Consider the following 26,742-nt stretch of genomic DNA (forward strand, 5'->3'; position numbering starts at 1 on the left):
ATTTTTTAAAGCTGCTTTTTAAGATTTATTATGACTGTTTCAAAGTGGCTTGTTGACAAATGGTATTATCATTTTAATTGCCTTCTGACAGCCAAGCTATTTGCCTGTTTCTAGTTCTTAGTAGGTAAGGCTAAACTTTGTAAAATCTTTTTTGGGGAAAAAAACCCTGCAATATGAACTGAAAAAAATGAACACTGAAAAAAAAAAAAAACCAGAGTTTTTGGGCAGTGCAGTACTGGTATCTCTGTTATGGACTTCATTTCCCAAACTGCCTTTCTCTGTATCGTCACATTGTTACAGACTACGTTTCTCAAGCTGCCTTTCTCTATTATCACCCCACTCTTATGAATGAACTACATTTCCCATGCTGCCTTTTTGGGTTCAGGAGAAATCATCCGTTCATAGGTCTGTATTCTTGCTGAAGCCAAAATCGAGCTTCTGCTTTTATCATGGAAGATTTTTTTCTTCCCTAGTTTGCATTAGGATACCTACCTAACCATTTAACAGGTGTACCTCTCTAATCAGATTTTTCACCTGATACTGTGCCCAGAGCAAGTCACACTTGTCCTTGTGCACTCAGACAGGCATTTGTTGCCAGAAGTGAAAACCCTTGGGTGCTTCGCCTCCCTACCTCACCAGGTCAGTGAAAAGGAATGAGAATACTTGAAAAAAAGAGTGTTTTTGTTTTTTTTTTTTTAAGATTTTTTCCCCCCAGAGAGAAAAGAGAAGAGCCCCCCCCCCCCCCCCCCCCCCCCGCAGCCGTGAACGCTACGTAGCCCCACCTACCGATTTGGGGTTTGCAGTCGAGTGGGCGACTCTTGCCGTTCCTGCTGGCCTTGTTTGTACAGTCAAATTTGTCTCAGCTTTTCTCGTGCTGTCATTACTGCTAGAACTCAGACCTTGCCTCCCTCATTGCAGGGAGGATTTCAAAGCCTCCACTGCTGCCTTCAGGCCAGCAGCGTCTCCTCAGCTGCTGTCCCACCCTGGGGGGATGTTGTCCCTGCTCAGCTCTCCGCCTGCGCTTTCCTGGGTGTCTCTCGCTAGACTCTAGCCACAGGGGATTCTGGCTAGGGTCTAAAGCATCTGCTGATTTTCTAATAACAGCTTGAAGGCGAGATAGGACTAGCAGAGAGGATTTGCTCTGTTTCAAGAGGTTTTTTGCTTCTTCAAGAGCAATTACAGGTGATTTTCCCATACCGATAGATATTATTTCCAGGTGAGAAAGAAATCTGAGCAGGAAAGACCTGAAAAGCTTCTAGTTTTTTAGGGAGAGATTACTAAGTTTTTCCCAAAAAAGTTTTCAATTTTTGAGAAAAAGATTATTAATTTTTTCCCAAGACTTCTGTTCCTTAAACTTTGGCTTCATGGCCAAGAGGAAACTATCAGAGGAGTGAAGAGTTTTATTTCACTTGCATCTGCCTCAGGGAAAATTCTTTCCTCTGCTGCACAGGACTTAGATTTAAGCTGTCTACAGGCCCAAAACTTCCACAGTAGGTTTTTTTCTGTCCGTTTTTCTCATAGTATTTTTTTCATGACTTCAATTCTTCCCAGGAGTTTGCATTCATAGTCCCATAGTTGGAAAATCAAGGACATAGTTCCTCTGTCTTGTTGCTTATCTTATCCCAAATTTTTTTCTTACACTATATTCCTGTATTCTGCCTTAAGTTTTTTCCTTCTTACCCTAAGTTTTTTTCTACACTATATTCCTACATTCTACCTTATATTTCTTCCTTAATTTTTTCAGATAGAAATTAAAAGAAGAAAAAAAGAAACCTAGATAGAGATATTTGCCATAGCCTCACTTTTCACTTGGACTTCTTTCAGCCACTTTACTTTTACTCCCCAAAATATAATACCCCCACCTTAATTTTACAACATAATTGGTCATGCCCAAATTGTGGGACCTCAACCCATTTTTCTCCAAGTCTCTGGTCCCGTTCCTAGTGCCATCTGTGGGAGACCTGCTCCCACTTGTTTCCCTCAGGGTACTCTTCAGGAGGGTTAAGTGAGAAATATTTAGATAGAAGGATAGAGGGGAGAGAAACAGAAACACAGGATAGCCTTGGGAGGGCGTGGATCAATATCCACCAGCCCCTTCTGTCTCGTCTAAAAGGACTTTTTATAGGAATGCCAAGGGGAGGAGTAAAAGACCTCCCCCTAGCTCAGCCAAGTGTAGACCCTTCCTAGGGTTCACCTAGTAACCATGCACATGGTCAAGCAATCCTCTAATGCAGCCTTGCTAGGGAAAGCAAGGTTAGATCTCACTAGGAAACCTTTGTGGGCCTCCACAGTCTCCCTTTGTCACCTTTGCTGACCTTGAACTCACAGAAATTTCTGCTGCTGCCTCCCAATTGTTGTAATTAAAGGTGTGTACTGCCATGCTTGGCACCATGTCAATGGTTGGTGTTATCCCCCCCAACACACACACACACAACACACACACACACACACACACACACACACACACACACACACACACACACACACGGTTTCTTTCTGTAGCCTTGTTTATCCTGGAACTCACTTTGTAGACCAGGCTGGCTTCGAACTCAAGGAGATCCACCTGCCTTTGCCTCCCGAGATTAAAGGTGTGTGTCACTACCTTCTTTCTGTATCAGTTTTTACAAGAATGTTTGCTGGAATTTTGATTGAATCTGTAGGTAATTTAGGGAGACTCTGTGTTATTCCAGTATTGAATATTCAGGTGAATGGGCATGGTGTCTCCATTTATTTTAGATCCTCCTTAGTTTCTTTTAGTGTTTCTTAGTATTCACTATGTTTAGTCTTGCACATGTGTTATTAAATTTGTCTACGTGTATTATACTTTTGAGGCCAAAATAAATGACATTTTAAAATTTAAAATTTTGGGCCTGGAAAGATGGCTCAGAGGTTAAGAGCACATACTGTTTTTGCAGATGATCTAAGTTGGGTTCTCAGCCCCCATACTCTGGCTCACAACCACTTGTAATTCCAGCTCCAGTAGCCCCTGGCCTCCATTGGCACCTTTGCTTACATGCATGTACCTATAGATAGACATATACATATTATAAAAATAAATCTTAAACAATTTTTGAATTTTGTATTTGCCATTATTAGTATATAAAAATACAATTAGTTTTGGGTTTGTGTCCTACTCTTGCAAGATTCACTTTTTAGTTTTAGTCACTCTGTATATGTTGTCATGTTAAGTGTGCGAAGAAGCTGTTTTACAGTCTGGGTGTGTTTTTCTTGCACAGTTGCAGTGGTTATGACCTGCCTCTCCCCAAATGGTGACTAGAAATGCTGAGAGTGGGCATCACTGTTTTGTTGCTAATCTTAAAGAGGGAGGTCTGTTTCTGCCTTTAAGGATGGTGTAGTTGTAGGTTTTTCTATAGGTGCCCTTTCTGGAGTGAAGAAGTTACCCTTCATCCCTAGTTTGCTGAGATTCCCATTCCTCTCTTTATGAGTGGGTGTTTTATTATAAATAGATAGCTTTCAGTACATTCATTGAAATTAAGTGAGTGGATTTTTTTTCCTAGATGTTAACATAGTGAATTACATTTCTTGACTACTGAATCAACTTATGTCCTTGAGACAAACCTCACTTGCATTATGTTCCTTTTTTTATATATTGATGGATTTGGCCTGATAATTTTTAAAGGAACCTTTGCATATGTACACGTCAGTAATAATAATATATAGCTTCTTTTTTCTTCTCTTTGCTTCATTTTTATATGAGGGTATTTATGCTGATCTTCAACATATTGAAGAGTTGTTTCTTATTTCTTTCCTAAGAGAGATTTTATAAGACTAACATTAAATATTTAGATGTTTAAAGAATTCACTAATGACTTTACTGGTTCTGTTTGGATCTGGAATTTTTTTCTGTGGTAAAATCCTTTTGATTATGATATCAATTTTTATTAGACCTAATGTTATTAATATAGTTTGTTTGGTGTCTCTCTGCTGTGATAATCTATATATTTCAAGGAATCGTCTCTACTTCTTTTAAGTTGTCAAATTTATTGATACCAAATTGTTCTTAATATACTTTTCATGTTTGAAGGATTTGTAGCTATTGCTTTTTCAAAAAAAAATTGATACATAGTAGTTTGTGTTTTTTTTCTTATTAACTAGTCTAGATAGGAGTTTTCAAAGAACCAGTCACCTTCGTGTTACTGACTTTGATGTATATTTGTCCTCATGTACTCAGCAGTTTCAACTTACCATTTCTTTAGTTCTGCTTTAAGTTTAATGTATTGTTTTTCTTAGCTTATGGTGAGAAATAATGGCAAACCTTTGTTCTTTCCTAACATATCACTCAGGAGTTGTAAATTTCCAAGTATCTTTAGTTTCCTTTATAATCTGATAGTTTAGTTATCTCTTAGTTCAGTATACTTTTTCCTTATGATTCTTTGACTTGTATACTTACAAGTATTTGGAAAATTCCCAGCGACTTTATTATTAATCTTTATTTTAATTTGTTTTTGGTCAGAAAACATTTTTTGAATTAGTTCAGTCTTTATAAGTTTATAGTCCTGTATATGTTTGTGTTGAATATACCAGGAGACATATGTACTTGAATACTTCTTTTTTTAACACGGTTGTTTGTAGTGTTCAGTTTATCCAAGTTGGTTTATAACATTATTCATAGGTTAGATGTCTTTACTGAGTTTTCTATCTACTAATGTACTATTGTTAAGGGATTTTGAATCTTGAAGTATAATTGATTTATGTACTTCTTGTTTGATTCTGTAATGCTTGCTTCGTGTTTGTTGGAATTATTATTGGCTTCATAAACATTTATAATTATTTTGTATTTTTAAAAAGCTGGCACAAAGTATTGTGAAATGTCCTTTTATTTCTGGTAATAGTCCATATCCTGAAATTTCCTTCTCCAGTGGAAACCAGGTGGATGACTTAATTAAATTCATTTCTGATACTTTATTTCACACGTTGCAGGCTCAGTCCTATTTAAGCCCCACATTAGATGCTTGCTCCCAGTTTTAAGTTTTGTTTTTTTATTTCTGAACAACTGGCTATAAAGCATGGGTTACCAAAGCATCCTCACAAATTTCATTGATTTGCTGGAGCAGCCCACCAAATTCAGGGGGTAATTTCTTTTTGTTTACCTGTTGTACATGTGAATATTTTTTATCTGAAAAGCTTTGGATTAAGTATTTCAGATTTTAGATTTTTAATGGTATAATACTTGTGTGAATGTAAGGCAATATCTTAGGGACCGTTCTGAACATAGAAGTCAGTTATGTTTGATACATAATCTTATGTACATAGTGGGAGGGTAATTTTATACAATATTTTGAGTATATCAGTGTTATTACTTCAACCTGTTATATGAAGACTAGGTATGAAATTTTCTGCTTCTGGAGTCATGTCAGTGCTCAAGATTTTCTGAGTTTTGAATATTTGAATTGGGTGCTAGTCTGTGATGGGTGTTATGAAGACTTTCAGCGAAAGGGGATGCAGAGAGCAAGGTATGTGGATAGGCACGGGAGCTCTCTGGACATGCTGTCCTCCAGACCCCCGTGTATCCAGCAGCCTGTCCTTTGGGTTTTTAGAGGGTTTCATTACTTAGGGATGATTTATTACATCTTTAGCTGTTGGTGATATTTTGTGATTATTCTAGTCATGATTTGGTCTTGTTTGGGGGACCAGTCACATCTGGAAGCTATCTAAGAACTCCCCCAGTCTCCAGCCATCTCATTATCATAAAAAAAAATCATTATCATCACTCTAGCTTAGTGGTTCTCAACCTTCCTAGTGCTGTGACACTTTAATACAGTTCCTCATGTTGTGGTGACCCTAACCATAAAATTATTTTTGTTTCTACTTCATAACTGTAATTTTGCTACTGTTATGAGTCACAGTGTCAATATCTGATATACAGGATATCTGATATGCGATCTCTGTGAAAGGGTCATTTGACCCCCCAAAGGGGTTGCAACCACAAGTTGAGAACCACAGCTTTAGAGATTCCAAGAAGTGAAACATGGGGCTCAGGAACAAAGAACAGAGATCATATTTATTTCTTAGTATATCACAGCGTCATTCTTAGTCATGTTATTAGCCTATATTGTCTTAGCTAATTGTATAGCTTAAAAATTTTCACTTGTTTATTCAGCTAAGGCATTAACTGTAATGCCAGTTTACATGGCAGTCAGAATTGTCCCTGGATGTTCACCTGACTTCACCACTCTTCTAGTTGTGTAACTTTGGAAATTGCTTTTTTATTATGTCATTTCCTCTTGAGGATAAAAATAGGACACTGATGACTTTTTTGGCCTTTTATCAGTTAATATATGCCAAGTAATTAGAGTACTGTTTCATCGTAACACTTACTGTGTTGCAGTGTTGTATTAGGCCTTCCCTGAACGTCTTCTCTGTAATTTCAGTTCCTTCCCTCTGACAGTTCTTCCTTCCCTGCTATCTTTATTAATGGTTTTCTGTTAACCTACCACATTTATTCGTTATCTGTCTTGTGTTAAGTTCTTTCTTACTAGGATTTAAATCCTTTGAGGTGAGAAATAAAGGTAGGGAGATATCCTTAGAACTTAGAAAATATGTGGAATATATTAGAATCTCAATAAGTATATTCTGAATGTTTTGAATTATGTGCTAGATGTTGACTAGCTGCTGAAGATATAAAAATGAGCAGTGTACATAGATCTTTTAAAATGCCTATCAGTAGCTGGGTGGTGGTGGCAGCACATGCCTTTAATCCCAGCACTCCGGAGGCAGAGGCAGGTGGATCTTTGTGAGTTCGAGGCCAGCCTGGTCTACAAAAGTGAGTTCCAGGACAACCAGGAGACGGTTACACAGAGAACCTCCCCCCCCCAAAAAAAATTGAAAATAAATGCATATCAGCATAATAGAAGAGGTTTATACTTGCAAAATTGTAATATTTTTATTCGTTTGAAGTGGTGATAATTGTGACGGTTTCCTGGGGATGGCCTGGATGATGGTGTGATTTAACTGAACATTTATTTGATCCCTATAGAAGACGGAGGGGATGGTCATTTCCTGTGAGAGGTAAAAGTGTAAAGTTACTGGGGTTGATAGTTTAGGCAGTGTGAGTAGTCCCAGTTAGGGGCAATTCAGATAAATGGATAGTAGAGGGAAATAGGGCTAGCAACTACAGAGGTGCGGGTTATCTTATTTTTAGCTAGGTGAGGCAGTGAGTTTGGGGGTCGGTTAGATATTTTATAACGTCTACAGCACTAAATTAATGTTTGAAGTTAGATCATTATGAAAGAATTATGAAAACTTGATTCTTAATACCGCCTTTTGAAAATTATTTGAGAAGATGATCAAAACATGGTAACAGTTTATAAAATTGAGGAGCAAATTTTTTTGATCTATTAAATTTCCATTTAATCAGTTATTTACCTTCAAAGAAGCTGGTAAACCTTTATGTCCACTATAACACACAAAGCAAATACTAATTTTTTTCTGTATTTTAATAAATTAGATTAAAAGCCCAAAGTTTCATTTTAAAACAAGCTTCTTATTACCTTTGCCAAGAAAAAGAAGCTTCTTTGTGTATCTTTTAATGGCTGAGTGTTTAATATTTAATTTGCTAATGTAAAAAGAGTATTTGGCAGTTTGTGTCGATTCCTCTAAAGGATGTGTGCTTTTCAAAATAGAAACAAAAATCATGACCTCACAACAATTAAAACTGCTGGGTTAGATTCTTAACACCTGATTTCTGCAGAGACATACTCCATTTTCATTAGATGAAGTAGATTTGCTTGGGGATTAGTTGAATTACCTAAGCATGAATTTTTGTATCATTGTGTTAACACAACTGTATGAAAACTTAACCGTTTTCCCCTTTTTACTCAAATGGCCTGCTACCTGCTAATGTCTCCAGGCAAGAATGTCAGGACCAAGATGTTCTTTATGCATGTGATACATTGGGTAGTTTTCTTAATTGAGCGGAATTGTTGAAAGTGATGTTTTCTGTTCATTTTTTGCCCTTGTATATTCATCACCTTATTTTTTTCTTACTTAATAGAAGGTAGCTGGTGAAAGTATAGGTATACATCCCGTAGTGGAGCAGAGACATATATTAGGGTGACACAAATCATTGCCTCTAGTGCGTTTTCCTTTTAAAAACACAATACGACATTTGAACTCTTTTAAACTAGTTTGTTTTTTGTTGCAGTTAATGAGTTCAGTAGGCTGTATACACAGTGTAGTTAATATAAGGATGCCATATGATATAGAGAATAGGAAAAGTAGGAGTTCAGTTTTGAATCACATACTGCAATTATTACTGAGCATTTAGGCAATATTTCCTGAAAAAAAAATGGGTGTGACATGACACACATTTTATTGGCTGGCATTTTATTAGCTAAGTAAAACAAATGCCTTTTGCCAATTGATCTTTGCATCATTTAGCAATTATTTTTGGAGTTATCTACCAAGAATGGTATTGAGTATTAGAATTTTGTAATAATAAAATGTGTTTAATTTTCTGAGAGTCAAGAATAATAACCCAGCTCCTTACTTTTTCCTTTTTTCTTTCTTAAGGAATTTCACCTTGTGGAAAAGGAACAAAGAAGAATTTTCTACAAGGATCAAATGTAAGAGTACTTGATATCTAGTAAGATATTTTTCCTTTTACCATATTATGAAATGTAACCATAGTGAAGCGTTTACTAAAAATCAAGCTATTTTTGTGACCTTGGATGGCAGTAATTTTAGAGTTTATCTTGGGAGATTAGTTTAGATTTATTGAGGAAATTTGTAAGGTCTCATTGGAATGTGTAATAGTGAACATATTGTCAAGTTTTCTTATGTTTTATCTGGCCTTCGTAAGATAACCTTGAACTTTTCATCTCATGTGCTCCATGTAAAATGTTAATTAATATATTAATTTTCATTTGACAATACCAGTCTTCAGTAGAACATCCTGGTTTCCTGTGATAATAAATAGGAAAAGGAAAAAAAATAGGGTGAGAGGACATAAATTAAATAATCTAAGGAAAGATTTTCAAGTAAAAAGTCAAAGGAAGTCTATCTGTGCCTCAGAAGAAGTGAAGGTCAGAGAGAAAAAGAGAACACTTTTAGGGGCTGTTTAGAAGATTGAGTGTTTTGTGTGGCTTTAAGTTATCTTCATGAGCTCATGTTTACAAAGGTATGGATTAAGTTATTTTGATGGCATTGGTCTAGGCTAGTGCTTAGAATAAGCTAGTAAGATGTGTGTTCCTTAGATATTTTCATGAGTAAAACCTCATCTGAATTTCACTTTTTATTTATGATAAAAGCATAAATTATATTAATACTAGATAATTTAAAATTAAGTAAATTTGAAACATTTAATAGGGATTGAATCTGATAGTCACCTTAGTAAAATCTTGGGGAAAGTTTGTTAATTGTTGTTAATTTTTTTGCTCTATTTTTTTTCTTTGTCATTTCAAGGACACTTTTGCTGCTGGGCATAGTGGCACACCTTAATTCTACCAGTAGAGAAACAGGGACAAAAGAATCAGGAGATCTCTACCAGTATTGTCTACATAATGAGACCCTGTCTTAAAGAGAATACTTTTGCTGTTTAACAAAAGCTTTTTTTTTTTTTTTAAGTAATCAAATGGTAGAAAGAATTGGTTTTCATGTTATAGGCATATCAGTTTCTTACGACTATATATTAATATTTATAGCCTTATAACTTGACTGTAGAACAGCCCATTCAGTAGTAGCTGGTGATCTAAGAAATTAGAAAGGAAATGCTTATTATTCCAACTGAAGCAAAGTGTCCTTCAGTCTAAAAGTTCCTTACATGCAGTGGGGGTGATAATAATAAAATCCAATTCTCTTATTTGAATATAAACCCTGGGTAGTTGTAAACCTTTGAATTTAAATTTTCTCATGTATTTTGTTTACTGCCTGTTGAGAACAGAGTGATATGAACCCCCTTTGGGAACGTAGCCATTCTTGTGTCCATTTATTTTGATGATGGCTGTGTGACTTCAGCCATTACCAGTGAAGTCTTGTTTAAGTTAAGATCAGTGTTCTGCTGCTTCCTCCACAAGGCTGGCTCCAGGATAGAGTGTCCTGTTCATAGCAGAGTCCTGTGGCTCACTGGACTGTATTTGAAATAAGAGTCGCTTAGGATTACTAAAATATTTAGTAGGTGGGAAATGCTTTAAAAATATGTGTGTGTGTGTATATATATATATACTGACTTGAGAGCCTCAGATTAGGAATTTCCTCTCCAAATCTGCTTTAATTTTGAGTAGAAATTAGAGGTTTGTTATGGGGATTGATGAAAGTTTTAAAAATAGTTCTTTTGTGTATAGTGTGAGGTAAAGGTTGGGGATTAGATTTTTCTAGCAACTTTTGATTAAAAAAAAAAGACTGGTAGGGCGGTGGTGGCACACGCCTTTAATCCCAGCACTCGGGAGGCAGAGCCAGGCGAATCTCTGTGAGTTCGAGGCCAGCCTGGGCTACCAAGTGAGTTCCAGGAAAGGCGCAAAGCTACACAGAGAAACCCTGTCTCAAAAAAAAAACAAAAACAAAAACAAACAAACAAACAAACAAAAAGGACTGATTTTTCCCTGTTGAATTATTTTGGTGTCTTTGATAAAATTCAGCTCACTATTGTGTGTGGGCCTGTTCTGGATTTTGCTCTATTCTGTTGATCTTGTCATAAGTTATTCTTATGATAATGCTGCACTATTTTGATTATTGTAGCTTTATAGTAATTATTAAAGCAAGTAATTTTTTTTTTTTTCTCTGTAGCTTTGGAGCCTGTCCTGGGACTCACTTTGTAGACCAGGCTGGGCTCGAAGTCACAGAGATCCGCCTGGCTCTATCTCCTGAGTGCTGGGATTAAAGGCGTGCGCCACCACCGCTCGGCTAAAGCAAGTAATATTAACTGGTTGTAATGGCATATGCCTCTAATCCCAGTATTCAGGAGGCAGAGGCAGGTGGATCTCTGTGAGTTCCAGTCCAGCCTGGTCTACAGAGTGAGTTCCAGGACAACCAGAGCTACATAGTGAGAATCTGTTTCAAAAACAACCAAAAAGTAATACTACTTCCCAGCTTTGCTATTTGATTTTAAAATTTTGTCTACTCTGATCCTTTCCATTTCTCTCTCTGGTTTAGTATTTTGTCAGTTGCTACAAAATGGCTAATAGGATTTTTGATTGTAAGTATTTTTACCCTGTGGATCAATTTAGGGAGAATTGACTTCCTAATGAACACTGAACACAGTGTTCCAAATGGTAATTTTTTCCTTTTAAGTCTCCTTTCAAAGTCTTTCTCAATGTAAATGTCTTACACCTTTTTATTTCATTAAATCTCTAATTTTTAATGTTAAGAAGTGTTAGTTTCTAACAGTTTGTTGCTAATAACATTGAAGTTTGTAATTTGTCTTCTGTAAACTTGATGCTACTAGATGCGTTAGAGACTTTCAGGTAGTCTGTGTAGGTCATCTTTTTATGGTAAAGATTATTGCTTTCCTCCCTTTTAATTTACCTGTCTGTTTCTTTTGCTTTCTTTATTTTCCTTGACTAATGATCCCAGCATAGTGTTAAACAGAGATGGTGAGAACTAACATCCTTCCCTTATTCCTGATTATAGCTAGAACACTTTCAGCCATTTTACCAGCTCCAGTTGGTCATTCCTTCCTTATTGTGAATGGGTGGTAGAGTTTTATTAACTGTTTTTTTAGTTTATTGCGATATCTATTTTTGTTTGTCTTTTTTTTAATATTTCAATGTGATTGTCAGGTATGTTAATTTTAGCACATTGAAACAACTAATCATGAGCTTTTGAAGTAATCCCTGTATGGTTATCTTTGTTTATTACTGGATTCATTTTGAAACATTTTGTTAACTCTTTTTTTCTTTTGTGTTTATAAAAAAACCTTAGCTTGTAGAGATTTTTTATAATTTTTTTTTAAAAAGTTTTGTGTGTGTGTGTGTGTTTGTGCTTGTCTGTGTCTCTGTGTGTGCACACATGCATTTTTGTGTGGTTGTGCACACCTGTGTGCCTAAGCAGAGGCCAGTAAAGGCCATCAGATGGCTTCCTCTGTCAGTTTATATTTATTCGTTGGAGGCAGATTCTCTTCCTTTCCTCATGGCTAGATTGAGAAGGCAGCAAGCTTCAGCAGTCCTGCTTTTTACTCTGTGATGGCTGCTGGGCTTGCTCCATGGATGGTAGGTTTTCAGTGGTAGTCCTCATGATTTCAGAGCAAGTATTTAACCACTGAGCCATCCCTCCAGCTCCCAGTCTTTGTTTTTCTATTAGGTTAATGCACGTCTTATTTTCTTTCTGGAAATATTTGTGAAGAATTCAAATTCCATTGTTTTTTTTTTTTTTTTTTTTTTTTTTTTTTTTTGTGTGTGTGTGTGTGTGTGTGTGTGTGTGTGTGTGTGTTTTTCCATTAAAGGAAGTTGGAATTTATTGAGACAAGATTATTTACTTATAGTGCTGGGGATTAAACCTAGCCTCTTGCTCATGTTAGGCAGCTACTGTACTACCCATCCACCTCTCCAGGCCATGGAAGGGTTTTAATGTAGATTTAAAAGTAGGCATTGAGAAGGACAGAGCATGCTTGTATATGAACACACATTTAATCTTGTTTCCTTTGTTTTCATATTCTTCCTTGTGTCACATAGTTATTTACATTGTGAGTTTTTTCTGTGATCTATTTCATTTCCAAATACTTACTTTAATTTCCAGCTATATTTCTTTCACAAGGCTCTAATTTAACTCTGTTGTGTTCCAAGAACATGCATGCATTGTATGACATACTTCATTTGAACTTCTTGACATTTATGAGAAGGCATAGAAAATGGACTGTGTCGGTGAATGTTTTAATGTGTGCTGAGAACAATGTATTTGAGTAGAGATTTCTAAAAATGATAATTAGGTCAGATTACTTGAGTGTTCTTTAATACTTCAAGCATACATCCTGACATTCTGATTGATCTAGTAATTGAATATAATAAATGGCTATGTTTCTCTTTAACTTTTCAGATCGTGTGTTTTGAAGCTCTATTATTGGATGCATATGATTAGTGTTTTTTATGTCGAATTGGGTCTTTTGCCATAAAATGTCCTTTTTTATCTTTGTAATAGTTTATAAAATAGTTACAGAAATAACTTGTATAGTTCCTGACAGAAAGCCTGTTCTCTATCTATCTATCTATCTATCTATCTATCTATCTATCTATCTATCTGAGACAGGGTCTCTGTGTGACCCTGGCTGTCCTGGAATTCACTCTGTAGACCAGGCTGTCTTCACACTCAGAGATCCTCTTGAGTGCTGGGATTAAAGGCGTGTGCTACCACTACCTGGCTGTTACTTTTATATGGACCTTTTACCTTTTTCTTGGGCGGCTTGTAAGACTTTTGTTTTAGAAGATTTATTTATTTTTGTATTGTGTGTATGAGTGTCTTACCTGCAGTACACTGCATGTGTGCCTGATGCTGAGAGAGGCCACCAGATCCCCTGGAACCGAGTTGTGGATAAGCTGCCATATGAGAGTGTTGGAAACCAAACCCAACCCAGATTCTCTGCAAGAAAGAGCATTTAGTTCTCTTAAGCACCAAGCCAGCCATTGCTCCAGCCTCTTGTAAGACTTCAAGAAGAAAGTTGTGCTGACATATGACTGTAGTCCCAGATCTCAGGGGCTAAGGCAGGAAGATTGCTATGAGTTTGAAGTCAGCTTGAAGTACATACTGAGTTTCAAGCATACTTGGGCTACATAGTGAGACCCTGTCTCAAAAGGGTTGGGGGGACTTGTACTGTGTTTTAGTGATTTGATTATGGTGTATCTTGGATGATTTTCTTTGAGATAATTTTGCTTAGATTTTTAAAAATTAAATGTAGATGGTCTGTTAGGAGAAGTACCTTCTTTTCTTATTTTCCATAATGCAGAAAACAAAGACTGATTGTGCATTTTGAGACAGAAGGCAAAACTATAAAACAATTACAAGCTCCTATAGGAGAATGTGTAATTTTTGGATACTAAAGCTTTCATATATCACCTTCCTCCACACCCCATAGCTGGTAGATCTAGAATTTTGTAACTGCTCAGACAACTACTTCAGCACTGAACTGTATCCCAGGTCCTTTTTAATTTTGTTATTTTCAGGTAGTGTTTTACTAAGTTTTCCATGCTGCTCTTGAACTCACTTCGTAGTTCAGGCAGATAATGAACTTGTGATCTTCGTGCCTCAGCCTCCCGAGTACCCAGCTATAGGCATAAATTTCTTCAGAGGAAATTAAAGCTGTTAATGTAAAAATTTAACAAACTTTGCAAACTTTTGGTGTTTTGATTACTCTATATTAATTATACCTAATAGATTTCATTATGATCTTTTCACACATGTACATAGTATACTTTGATAATATCCACCCCCATTATCCTTTCTTGCCCCCTCCGGCTCCTGTTGACTTCTTCTCAATTTGTCCCCCTTCTGCTATCATTTTTTTGCTTTAGGTGACCCAGTGAGTTTCATTAGGTTTGAAGTTTATTTACAGGAGCATGGAGACCTTACCTCTCCAGCAACCATTAACTGTCAATAGTTCCTCAGGGAGGGGTATTGCCACATGCACCCCTTGCTCCTCGTTATTGTTTACTGCCTATTAATTTTTAGGGAGGGATGGAGCCTCCTGAGTCCTCCCTACATGACAGCTGCTGTGCACTCAAGTATAGTGGTTATGTCATGTCTGGAAGACAGTGTTTCACAGCACTCTATCACATCCTCCAACTTCAGCGTCCTTGCCCTTCCTTCTTCAGGGTGTTCTTTGAGACTTGGGAGGGGTGATAGAGATGCATTTATGACTGAAGACTTGCAGTCATTTTTTCTCAGCACTGGGACCTGTTTTGAATCTCAGCAGTTGGCACTGCCCAATGCACAAAGAAGCCTTTCTGACCAAAACTGACACAGCACTAATCTGTGATCATTAGGGAGGCAATTTGATTAAATAAATCTTAGGTATATATTATTTAAATCATGATATATATCATTCTTTTTAGAAATCATAATTTAACTTTAAGTAGAATTTAATTTTTGCAAAACAATTTTTCTAGAAATTATTATGCTGTTCTGAAAAGTATTTGGGTTGGCCCTAAATATCTGCATTAACAAGTGAGAAAGTATTTTAAGAGCAAGTTGATGCTAAGGATGAGAGTTTTCTTTCTGAAACTTGCCATATGTGTATTCTGTGTCTCCTGTATGTTTCATATGAAGACAGTACATTGCTCTTTGTTAGGCATAATTTGGGAATGAAAAGCTACGTGTAAATGGGCTTTAGTTTAATTAAGGGTAGTTAACATAGTCTATTTTCTAATAATTTGAGTAACATTTTGCCTATTTGTAAGTACTTAAAATCCCCTATGGTTATATTCAGTTCTTGTACTTTCCTGTAGAGTTTTGAGTATATTCTCGTACTGCTTTATAGAATGAATTAGGATAGTAAAAGAAATGAAGTGAGTGACTAGCAATCATTGACAGTTCATTGGTGTTTCTAAAAATTGTTTTGTAGACTAATTCTGATAAAAAATTTAAAGTCATGTCTTTTTAGTCATGATTAATAATTTATGGGTTTTAAATAAACTTGTGTTTTAAGGAAGCATATGTAAAATCTTTGAGCACACTATAGAGTTAGAAGGAGTGATTATTGACATAAGTTTCCGATTTGTCTAGCAAATTCAGGATGCTTCATTAGCCAATACTTATGACCAGCTCATCTTTAGGGGTGGGGGCACTGGATTATCTGTTATTTGAGAATGATGTGTTATTTCTTTAACAGATGTAAATTCTATTACTTAATGTCTCACCTTTAAGCTTCTGTGATTTTTCAGCATTTATCTCTAAATGTCTCTAACTATAAAACGTCGAAATGAAACATATGATGGCATATAACCTGTTATTAGAGATTTACAAATTAAAATATAAAGATGCTATATTTTAATCAATTAAGATGTTTTTAATTTCTCACCTAAACAAATCTTTTTTTTTGTATTTTGATACATTGAATTTTTAACCTAAAACTTAAGAAATAAATACCTTATGAAAAGTGGTATTTTGACATTTTAATTTTAGGCAGGACCAATACTAAACACTTCCCTTGTTCTACCTTTTCTTTTTTTTTGTTTTTTTTTCAAGACGGGGTTTTTCTGTGTAGCTTTTCTAACACATAGCTAGTTTGGAGATATCATAGCTAGGTCACAGACTCTGCAGGTTCTTCTGGCTACGGATGGATACTGCCCTCTGGGGTTCAAGGCTCAGAGTAGAGGATAAGTTAGAGTTTGGTCCTCCTTAGTCTCACTTTCATGTGCGTGGTGTGTCCAGCACTGGTTCACAGTGGCCTTAGGTCATCATGATTTGTTTTACAGACCAGAATATTTGCCATGAGAACCCTATTCTCTAACCACTAATGAAAATAGCATCCCCCTTTCAATGTTTTCTTTCTTTCTTTTTTCTACATGTTTTCTGTAAATTTTTTATTGATCTTATTTCTTGAATCTATAGTAAATAAATTTTTATTTAAAAAATTAAGTTATAAAATTAAATGTGTTTGTAGGATGTGCCCTCTTTTTCGTGTGTGTGTGAAAATGAAAGAAGCATTACTTTTCAAGCATATAGGAGCTGTATTCAAAATACAGCATTGTGCTTGCCTTGTGTCATGAAGTGCTGGTTGGAAATGTCATTGTATTCATATGACAAATTTCATTTCCAGTATGTAATCATTCTCAGCGTAGTTTACAATAGAGTGGAATATTCACTTTCAGTAAACAGGAGCTTACCATTGTCTTAGTTTAGAACATGAATTTCTGCTTGGATTTAATGGTTAATATTAGTAAAAATATCCTTTTATTGAGTGAAATTGGAAAATAGTTCTTTAAGAACAAAGAACCATTGGTTGTGTTATATATTACAGTAGGATGAATGTGTCTGAGTATATTTTATTTATTTTTTGTAAGAGACTTTAGGACTTTTTTTTCTGTCTCTTTGTGGTATATGGTTGCATTCTCTTATATAGAAGTTAGGATTAAAATTATTTGGTATTTGTTTCTGAATATCAAAGTAGACCATGTCTCCCTTTTTAGTATGTAGTGCAGATGGTCTCTAATGTGTTAGTCTTTTATTAACTTCACAGATGGTATAAAAGAAGATACAATTACTAAATTACATGAGGTACCTAATACTTCATTATAAAATAGGCTTTGTGTTAGGTGTGGTTTTTCCCAGTTGGAGGCTAATGTCAATGTTCTTGGGGTGTTTTAAGCTAGTCAAGGCTAGACTGTGCTCTGGTCTTCAGCAGGTTTTATATATGTGTGTGTGTGTGTGTGTGTGTGTGTGTGTGTGTGTGTGTGTGTGTGTGTTTATTTATTTTGTTTTTCAAAACAGGGTTTCTCTGTGTAACAGCCCTGGCTGCCCTGGAGCTCGCTCTGTAGACCAGGCTGACCTCAAACTCAGAGCTCCATCTGCCTCCGCCTCCCGAGTGCTGGGATTAAAGGCATGCGCCACCACTGCCTAGCTCAGGTTAGATATGTTGCCTACATTTTTTTACTTAAACTATTTTCAATTAATGATGGACATATCAGGATTTAGCCCTTTGTAGGTTGAGGAATGTTTGTATTTAGAGGTCCCAATATAATTGTGCATAATTGCAGTAATTTTTCTAATGCAAATGCTTTGGAATACATTAATAAAAGAAAGAAGTGGGACATTAGCTAAGAGTGGTAGCCCATGCCCATAATCTCAGCAGTGAGGCTCAGATTTTTTTGAACCTCTTTCAGTGACATAGTACATTAGTGCTTTGTAGTTTTCAGTATAGAGGTGTTCTACTCTGTTTTGTTTTGAGCAGTGCCAGGCTTTCTATATAACCAAGGCTGATCTAAAACTCATCATCTTCCTTCCTGAGCAGTGCTTACTTTTGCATGCTAAATACCAGTTATAGTTGGTTAAGCTTAGTTTACCCATCTAGCTTCTTCAGGATCTGGTTTTGGAATAATCCCTTCAGTAAATTCTTTGCAGAGATAATTATTTTATGTAGAGTTTTTTTTTTTTAAATCACCTATTGTCTTTGTTACTTTTCTATTGCTTTGGAGAGACAGCATGACCAAGGCAGCTTATGAAAGAAAGCATTTAATTGGAGGACTTGCTACAGTTTCACAGAGTGAGCCTATGCAAGGCTACCTCGTACTGGAGGAGTAGTTGGGAGAGAGAGGGAAAAGGAGAAAGGGAGAGTATGAGAATGAATAAATCACACTCAAGGACATGTTTGAATATACCAGTAAAACCTCGCTGAAATTAGTACTGGATTCTGGTTGGGTGTCCAGATGTGAGAGAAAAGTAGTTTCTAAGGCACTTAACCAGGATTTCAGAAGCAGTAAGTGGCTACAAGTAAGTGGTCAACAAGGTCGCCATTATACTGCTGTCTCTGTTACAGTCTGTCTCCCAGCAGTCCTGAGGTTGGGTTCAGCAGTGCTTACTTGAGTCCTTATTTTAAAATGCTCTTACAGCCTTCCTTTTAAAAAAGAGTTATTTTTATATTGTGTGTGTGTGTTGGTGTGTCTGTGTGTCTGAAAATGTAGTTCACTGTGTGTTCTTTCCCACAAAGGCTAGTAGCGGATGACATTGTGAGCTACCAAGCATGGGTACTGGCAACCAAATTTGAGTTCTTGGAAGAACAATAAACACTCAACAGTTGAACCATCTCTTCACCCTCTTTATCCTCCTTTTATAAACACTGCTTTACTGAGTACTTTTAGGTTATCAGAAATCTACTTTGTATAGAACTACATAGAAAGTTCTTATTAAAAACATTTTTTAGTTGTTGAGACTATAGTATAATTACAGCGTTTCTCCCTTCCTTTTCCTGTCCAAACCCTTCTATATACTCCTCTTTCAATTCATAGGCTCCTTTTTTTTTTTTATTAATTGTTCACACCCATTCTAGAATACTTAAGTACAGCCTGTTCCATCTGTATGTTATTTACATGCATATTATCAGGGCTGATCATTTAGTGTTAGATAACCAATTGATGTGCTCTTCCCCTGGAAGATTTTTTTTTTCCAGGTCTCAGCTTTCCTTAGTTGCCTGTAGGGTTGAGACTTCCTGGGCTCTCATCCATTAGTGTAGTCTATTGTCCTTGTTCCGCTCTTGTTTAGGCAGTCATATTGGTGAGACTTTATGGTGGAGTGTCTGATACCCCTAGGAGACACAATCTTACAGCAAACTTCCTGTTCCTCTGGCTCTTACAGTCTCTCTGCATACTCTTCCCAAATGATTCCTGAGCCTTCGGTGCAGGAATTGTAATGTAGATGTGTCCTTGGTACTGGACTCCGCAACTCCACATTTTGGTTGGTTACGGTTTTCTGTAATGGTCTCAGTCTGTTGCAAAGAGAAGTAGGAAGTTCTCATTTTAATGACTTACCTATGTGTTCTTTATATGGTCTATATTTATTTACAAGGAATATCTCTAGCCTTATCTACCTTTTGATATTTTGACTTAAAAGTCTTATCAGTGCATAATATATCATTAATACAACATTTTCATGGTTTAAATTAAAATTACTAAAATTACTGGATGAAGTGACAGACCAAGAAAAGAATATGATTTGTTATGAAAAGGGCCTAGCAAACATTGTTGAAATATCTGTTACATCCTTCTCCTTCAGGAAACAAATGAATAACCAGCTGTTACATTTGCTTGTAGGTGTCAGGTTTTTTTTCCTCCTGCAAGTGTAATAGAGAGGCTAGTCAATAAGAAATAAAGAAATCAATAAGGATTTTTATCATCTCTTTGTAATGAGAAGCATTGTTAAAGTGGTTCCAAGGATGGCTCAGAGTTTCTTTCATCTTTGTCAGGTTTTTTGCATGTGTGTTGTTCTACTGTTCTGTTCTAAATTTGTTTTGCTATTCAATACCAGCATAATCCTAAGCAATGTGTAGTTGACCTAGAACTCATTTATGCCCAAGGGGGAGGGAGACAAACAACCAATAATTAATCCTCAACTTCTTTACTTGGGATTTATTCTAAAGATCCTATTTTAAATTCTGATTCTTCTATTTATGTAGTTGCAACCAAAGAAACAGGAATTGTCTTACAAATATCAGCAGTGTTTATTTTACAATTATATACGCATTGAACAAAATTCATATTTTAAAAAGCATAGTGCTGTTTCTTCATAACCAGCAGTTCATAAAACTATAAAGAATCCTGCTAATATTATGATGCTTATGAGTTGTGAAATGTAGTATGTTTAGTAGAGGTTATAATTTTCAGATTACACATTTTGTTTAGAAAGTACCTTACACATGCTAGAATTTTAAATACTAAAAATTCAGAGTACTTTATAAGTGCCTAGCACTTTGGTTTGATGCTTACCAATGTGGACCAATATGATACAGAGGACATTGTTATTCTTATACCTAGGCTTAGAGAAGTCAAGGACATTTCCAAGGTCACACAAAAACAGAGCCAGGATAAAACGAATGCTAGGTTTTATTACATTTAAAATAAAGTCCCTATCTCATGACATCTGACCTCTGCTTCCCTTTTCACTCTAAGTTTTTCCCACAGATGCCACATGATAAATCTATCCCAGTTCCTTGGTGTTTTATGTTATAAAAGAGGATGAAAAAAAATATTATTAGGATAATTAACAAAAGCATACTTGATGAGGACATGCTTCACATGTTCTTTTAAGATGTCCATGAATTTTAATTGTTAGAGAATAGATATACCATTCAGTAGTCCTGCTTAGCTGTGATGCCTGTGAACCACAACAATGATCATGATGACAAGCTATTCCTTAAGGTCCAGTAGTAGCACTTATAATCTTGGTGATAACCAGTAGCTGTCTAATTGGACTTAAGGCCTGCTCAACAGGATGGAAATCATGCCTGATATTTTCCACTTAGCCAGCCAGGCATGGCTAGTGAGATTCTAGATCTCAGAGGAGAACCTGCTGTTGCCACTCTTATGAACCAGTGTAATTCCTAACTGTCATCTGTACCCACAAATAAGTGTAGCTCTTACCATTCCTCAAGTGTCTTCGCAGCTGATGGAGACCATCACAGAAAGCCACAACCAGTCAAAATGCAGAGAACACTGATTGTGGGATACATAGCCCCAGTTAATATATCTACAACACAGCCCTATACCTAAGGCTCAGGGAAGTGAGTTTACTATACAGTTCTTGAAACTTTAAAATATATTTGAGATTCTTTTTAAACATAGAGCTAAAAGTTACATTGAAAGATGAAATAAATTATTTCAAAGGGCTGGAGAAGTGGCTCACTGGTTAAGAGGATAGAAGGAGGAGAGCATTGAAGGGAGTGGAAAGATTATTACGAGCCAGAGAACCAGGAAGTTTGCTGTAAGAAAGCTCCACCCATGACATCTTAATAATACGGTTGCTTAAAACAAGACTTGAACAGTTGATACGACAACATAAAAGGGGGAAATTTATAGGGCCCTACCCCTGATGAAGAGCTACAGGAAATTAAAAACTGCCCAGAGAGTGAGAATTAATCTTCCCGAGAGATGAGCCCATTATGTGGTTATCCAATCCCAAGTACCCTGAAAAATACTCATACAAGCAATACTAAATGGACTCATCAGGTTACATCAATTACTTGCACATATGTATGTAGCAATCATAATTAAGGAATAAGAGGCCATGAATTTGAAAGGAATTTGGGGGGGCATGAGAATGGTTGTATTTATAAAGTTTTTGAGGTTATAATGTAATTACATCATTTCTTCATTCCTTTCCTCCCTCCCACATACCATTCCTTTTGCTCTAATTCAAATTCATGGTCTCTTTTTCTTTCTTTAATGTGTGTGTGTGTGTGTGTGTGTGTGTGTGCATGCATGTTTGAATTCCTAAATATTTAAATACAGTCTGTTCAGTCTCTATAATGTTACTTGTATCTATGTTTTCAGGGCTGACCATTTGATATTGAATAACCAAATAGTGTACTCTTTCCTTGGGAAGACTATTTCTCACATGCAGCATTCCTTAATCACCTATCATTCTTTGCTTAGGATTGAGGCTTCATGAACTTTCTTCTTCAATGTTATCATGTCTGTTGTTGTCCTTGTTCAGCTTAGGTTTAGGTAGCCATGCTGGTGAAACTTCATGGATGTAGCTTCTTGACCTGTTTAGGAGACACAATCTTATAGCAAACTTCCTGTTCTTCTGGCTCTTACAATCTTTCTGTCCCCTCTTTTACTCAGCAGGACTTTTGCTGCAAAGCTTCCTTGATGAGTGTTGAGGTACACTTATCTGTGGGTATAAAGATAAATATTTAGAATGTAGTTAGGGATCATGGTGGTTTAGTAAAGTGGTGATTATAGGTTCTCCTTCAAGATGCGTGACTTCATTAGCCCTGGATAGTTGGCTAGGTTTCCAGAACCAGCCTTGGTTTTCCTCTTGTTGAGAGAGTCTTAAGTCCAATTAGAGAGCTGTTGGTTACCACCAAGATATGTGAGCCACTACTTTACTCTTAGGGTTATCATGCCATGTTGGTTGTTGTGGTTCATAGGCATCATAGCTATTGGTTTCTTCCCTTCTTTGGAACCTTGAATGGTGATTTCAGGTCAGATCCAGCATGGGTCCTCTGGGTTGTGTATACAAAGTGCATGGTATCTTCAGTATCAGAAACTAACCTTCCACCTCTTAGGGAAGACCAAGGGCAATAGCAATAACCTATAACCTTTTGGGAGTCTCTTGGACAACTGTGACTAATGATTCAAAAGAGGGCTTTTCGTACTGGTGTTGGGGTTTTTGTTAGATAGTCTGTGGCTCTTGTGTGGGAAGCATTGTCAGTCGAGATGGGGAAATTTCATTTAGACTATGTGTGAATATTATCTGACTTACATGTATTATAAGTGTTTTTAGGTAGATAGTAACACAATTCCTTATGACTTTTTCAGGTATCTTTACTGTTATTTTACTTTCCTCCTTCTTTCTCTGTTTATCTTTCCCTTCTCCCACCCCCATACCTAAGTAGAACCTATGTTTCCTCCATTTCCCACTTCAGATCACTTGTACCTGCTATTCCCCTTTTTCTAGCCCTCCTCTCCTCCAGTAGTACATTTTTACTTTTCTGATTTATGCAATTACTCCATACTATGTACTCACATTTGAAAATTTGAAAATTTGGAGTTACGTGCCTCAGATGAGAAAGAATATGATATTTGTCTTAATGTGTCTGCATTACTTCCCTCAATATGTCTTTTTTTGTTCTATCCATTTACCTACAAAGTTCATCATTTCATTTTTCTTTGCGACTAAGAAGTATTCAGTAGTGTATATATGTACCACATTTTTATTATGCTTTTGTCAGTTGTTTACATTTCCTAGCTGTTGTGACTAGAACAACAGTGAACGTGGCTGAGCAAGTGTCTATGGAGGAGGAATTCAAGTCCTTTGGGGATATGCCAAGGAATGGTATGGATGGGTTATATGATAGGTTAATTTTTTGCTTTCTGAGAGTTCGCCACACTGATTTTCAAAGTGGCTTCAATAGTGTGCGATCCCACCAACAGTAAATGAGGGTTCCGTAACCCTACACCCCTTCCAGCATTTGTTGTGTTTGTTTTATTGATCTTTCTTATTTTAACTGGGGTATGATGAAATGTCAAAGTGGGTTTTGATTGATGTTTACTGTAGCAAGCAGTTTTGGGCCTCCAGACTCCAAATCATGACACAGAGACTTATTATTAATTTTAAAAGCTCGGCCTATAGCCTAGGCTTGTTTCTAACTGGCTCTTATGACTAAAATTAACCCATTTCTATTCATCTAGGTGCTGCCATGTGACTCATGGCTTTTGCCACTCCTTTTGCATGTCTTACTCCCTCTATGTTCAGCTGGTAACCCCACCTTTTTTCTTCCCTCAGCCTCTTTATACTCAAAAGTCCCACCTAACCTCTTCCTGTTTAGCTATTGGCCATTCAGCTCTTTATTAAAGCAATCATAGTGACACATCTTCACACAGTGTAAAAAAGGAATATTCCACAGCAATTACCTAACTGCTAGGGCAATGAACTCTGTTTAGATCCAAGGCCCATTTTTTGAATGTTTTTTTTTCTTTTGACTCTGTTTTTTTTTTTTTTTTTTAGTTCTTTATAAATTCTGGATGTTAATCCTCTGTCAGATGTATAACTAGCCAAGATTCTATCCCATTCTGAGGCCTTTCTTCTTACTTAGTTGTTTTTTAGCTATTCAGAAGTTTTTTTAGTTTTATGATGTCCCATATGTCAGTTGTTGAGATTAATTCTTGGAAGTTCTATTCAGAAAGTCCTTTGACACACCTATATACTGTAGGACACTGCCAGTGTTTTCTTCTAGCAGCTTCAGTATTTGAGGTTTCATATTTAGGTGTGATTCATTTGGATTAGATTTTGTACAAGATGATAAATATGGGTCAGATTTTATTCTTCTACATGTATATATGCAGTTTTCCCAGCACCATTTGTTAAAGATACTTTCTTTTTTTCCAGTATATTATTTTTGGCTCTTTGTTGAATATTAAGTGGCCAAAGTTACATATACTCATGTGTCAGTCTTCTATTTTGCTTCATTGGTCTACATGTCTTGTGTGTGTGTGTGTGTGTGTGTGTGTGTGTGTGTGTGTGTGCGCCAGTGCCATATTGTTCTTATTATTGTTGCTCTGTAATATAATCTTTAGGAATGATAATCCCTCCAGCATTGTTATTTTTTGCCCAGGATTGTTCTGTCTGTCTGGGCCCTTTTGTGGTTCTATATGAATCTTAGGATAGTTTTTCTATTTCTATGAAGAGTGAGATGGGGAGTTTGATTGTGAGCATTGAATTTCTAAATAGCTTTTGGTAGAATGGACATTTTCACAGTATTAACTCCACTAATCCATGAACAAGGGATGTCTTTTCATTTTCTAGTGTCTTTCTCTCTTTCTTCAGAGGTTTAAATTTTTCATTGTAAAAATCCTTCACCTCCTTGGTTAGGTTTATTCTTAGATGTTTTATTTTCATTGAGGCTATTGTTCATGGAAGTATGCCTATGATCTCTTTTTCTATATGTTTGTTGGTGTTGTATAGAAAAGCTATTGATCTGTAAAGGTGATTGTTTATCCTGCCATATTGCAGAATTTGTTTGTTTTTAGAAGTTCTCTGGTAGAATTTTGAGGAACTCTAATGTATAATATCATATCCGCAAATGAAGATAGTTTGACTTTCTTATATAGCCCTGTCTTTCTTGTTCCTGATTTCAGTGGTATTGCTTCAAGTCTTTCTTCCATATAGGACGATGTGGGCCTTGGGTTTCTCACATACACAGCATTTATTATGTTGAGGTATGTTCCCTCTAGTCCTATTCTCTTTCAGACTTTTATCATGAAGGCTTGTTGGATACGTCAAAGGTTTTTTCTGAATCTATAGATAAGTCATGTGATTTTTGTCTTTAAGTCCGTTTATGTGGTATATTACATTTATTGAATTGTCTGTTTTGAACCATCCCTGTAACTTTGGTATAAAGTCAGCTAAGTCATGACGGATAATCTTTTTACTATATGTCTGTATCATTGAGCTTTTTTGAATTTATGTTCATCAGGGATATTGGTCTGTAGGGTTTTGTTGTTGTAGTTTTACCTGATTTTTGTATTAAAATAATACTGGCTTCATAGAAGGAATCATACAATGCTACTGTTTTTACGTTTTGACTAGTTTAAGATGGATTGATTGAAGATCCTTTTAAAGTCTGGTAGAATTTTGTTGTGGATTCGTCTGGTTCTGGACTTTAGGTGTAAGGCTTTTATTACTGCTTCAGTCTTCTCACCTGCTACGGTTCTGTTGAGGTTGCTGTTGATGATATTTTCTTTAATTTTGGTGGTTTGGCTGACTTTAGAAATTAATCTTTTTTTTTTAGTTGTTTCAACTTAGTGGAATACAGGTTTTTAAATAGTAAACACAGTGATACACTGTAAATGGTGAGTATGTTCCATTATATGTTCATACAAATCCATAATACACATAACACCAAGAGTGAACTCTGATGTCAGTAAAGTGCTGTGGTTGAAATGATATATCACTGTAGGACTATTAGTTATAATAAGAACCCTAACCTGGTAGGTATTACTGACAATGTAAAGGGCTAAACACATTGTATATACTGTATTGCAGAAAGCTTTGTATATTTCTATTAATTGCAGACTTAAAGCTGCTGTAAGTAATAAAAATTAAACATGAGAAAAGAAAGGATAGGTAAGCTAGATTAAGATCTTTATCTCAAAGTGTGGACAAATAGGAGTTAACAGCTACACATTCAAGGCTTGTGCCATCCTTGGCATGACCACTGAGACTGGAAAATGGAAGGAAGGGAAGTATCAGGCTATGACAATTCTGGAGCTTATTTAAGTCTCTGGGGTTTATATTCTTAACTTCTTTTCCTTCCACTAAGCTAGTAGCCAAGTGAGTGATTTCTGAGATAAGATTAGGATTGCAGATTATTGTTTTGCTAGTCCTGGACCCCAGGACAAAGCTAGCGCGTGACACTTGAAACTAGTCTTTCTGAAGAACTAATGAAAGGCTTGGGTTCCTTAGTAAGAAAAGTGTGTGTGTGTGTGTGTGTGTGTGTGTGTGTGTGTGTGTGTGTGTGTGACAGAGAGAGAGAGAGAGAGAGAGAGAGAGAGAGAGAGAGAGAGAGAGAGAGAGAGAGCGCGAGCGAGCAAGCGCATTAGAACCTCTGGAGCTGGAGTTACAAGTGGTTGTGAGCCACTTGAG

The 26,742-nt window shown here is 36.3% G+C and overlaps 1 protein-coding gene across 5 annotated transcripts in view; it reads left to right on the forward strand.

Annotated features, from left to right (window-relative positions):
• Mef2a (myocyte enhancer factor 2A) overlaps positions 1-26,742 on the forward strand; it is a 132,764-nt gene that overhangs the window by 20,127 nt on the left and 85,895 nt on the right. For all 5 annotated transcript variants that reach the window (XM_059273093.1, XM_059273105.1, XM_059273094.1 and 2 more), the window contains exon 2: positions 8,533-8,585. The gene's annotated coding sequence lies outside the window, so the exon portion shown is untranslated. The remainder of the gene's footprint in view (positions 1-8,532; positions 8,586-26,742) is intronic.

This window comes from Peromyscus eremicus, chromosome 1 (assembly GCF_949786415.1).
Source record: "Peromyscus eremicus chromosome 1, PerEre_H2_v1, whole genome shotgun sequence".
Lineage (NCBI taxonomy): Eukaryota > Metazoa > Chordata > Mammalia > Rodentia > Cricetidae > Peromyscus > Peromyscus eremicus.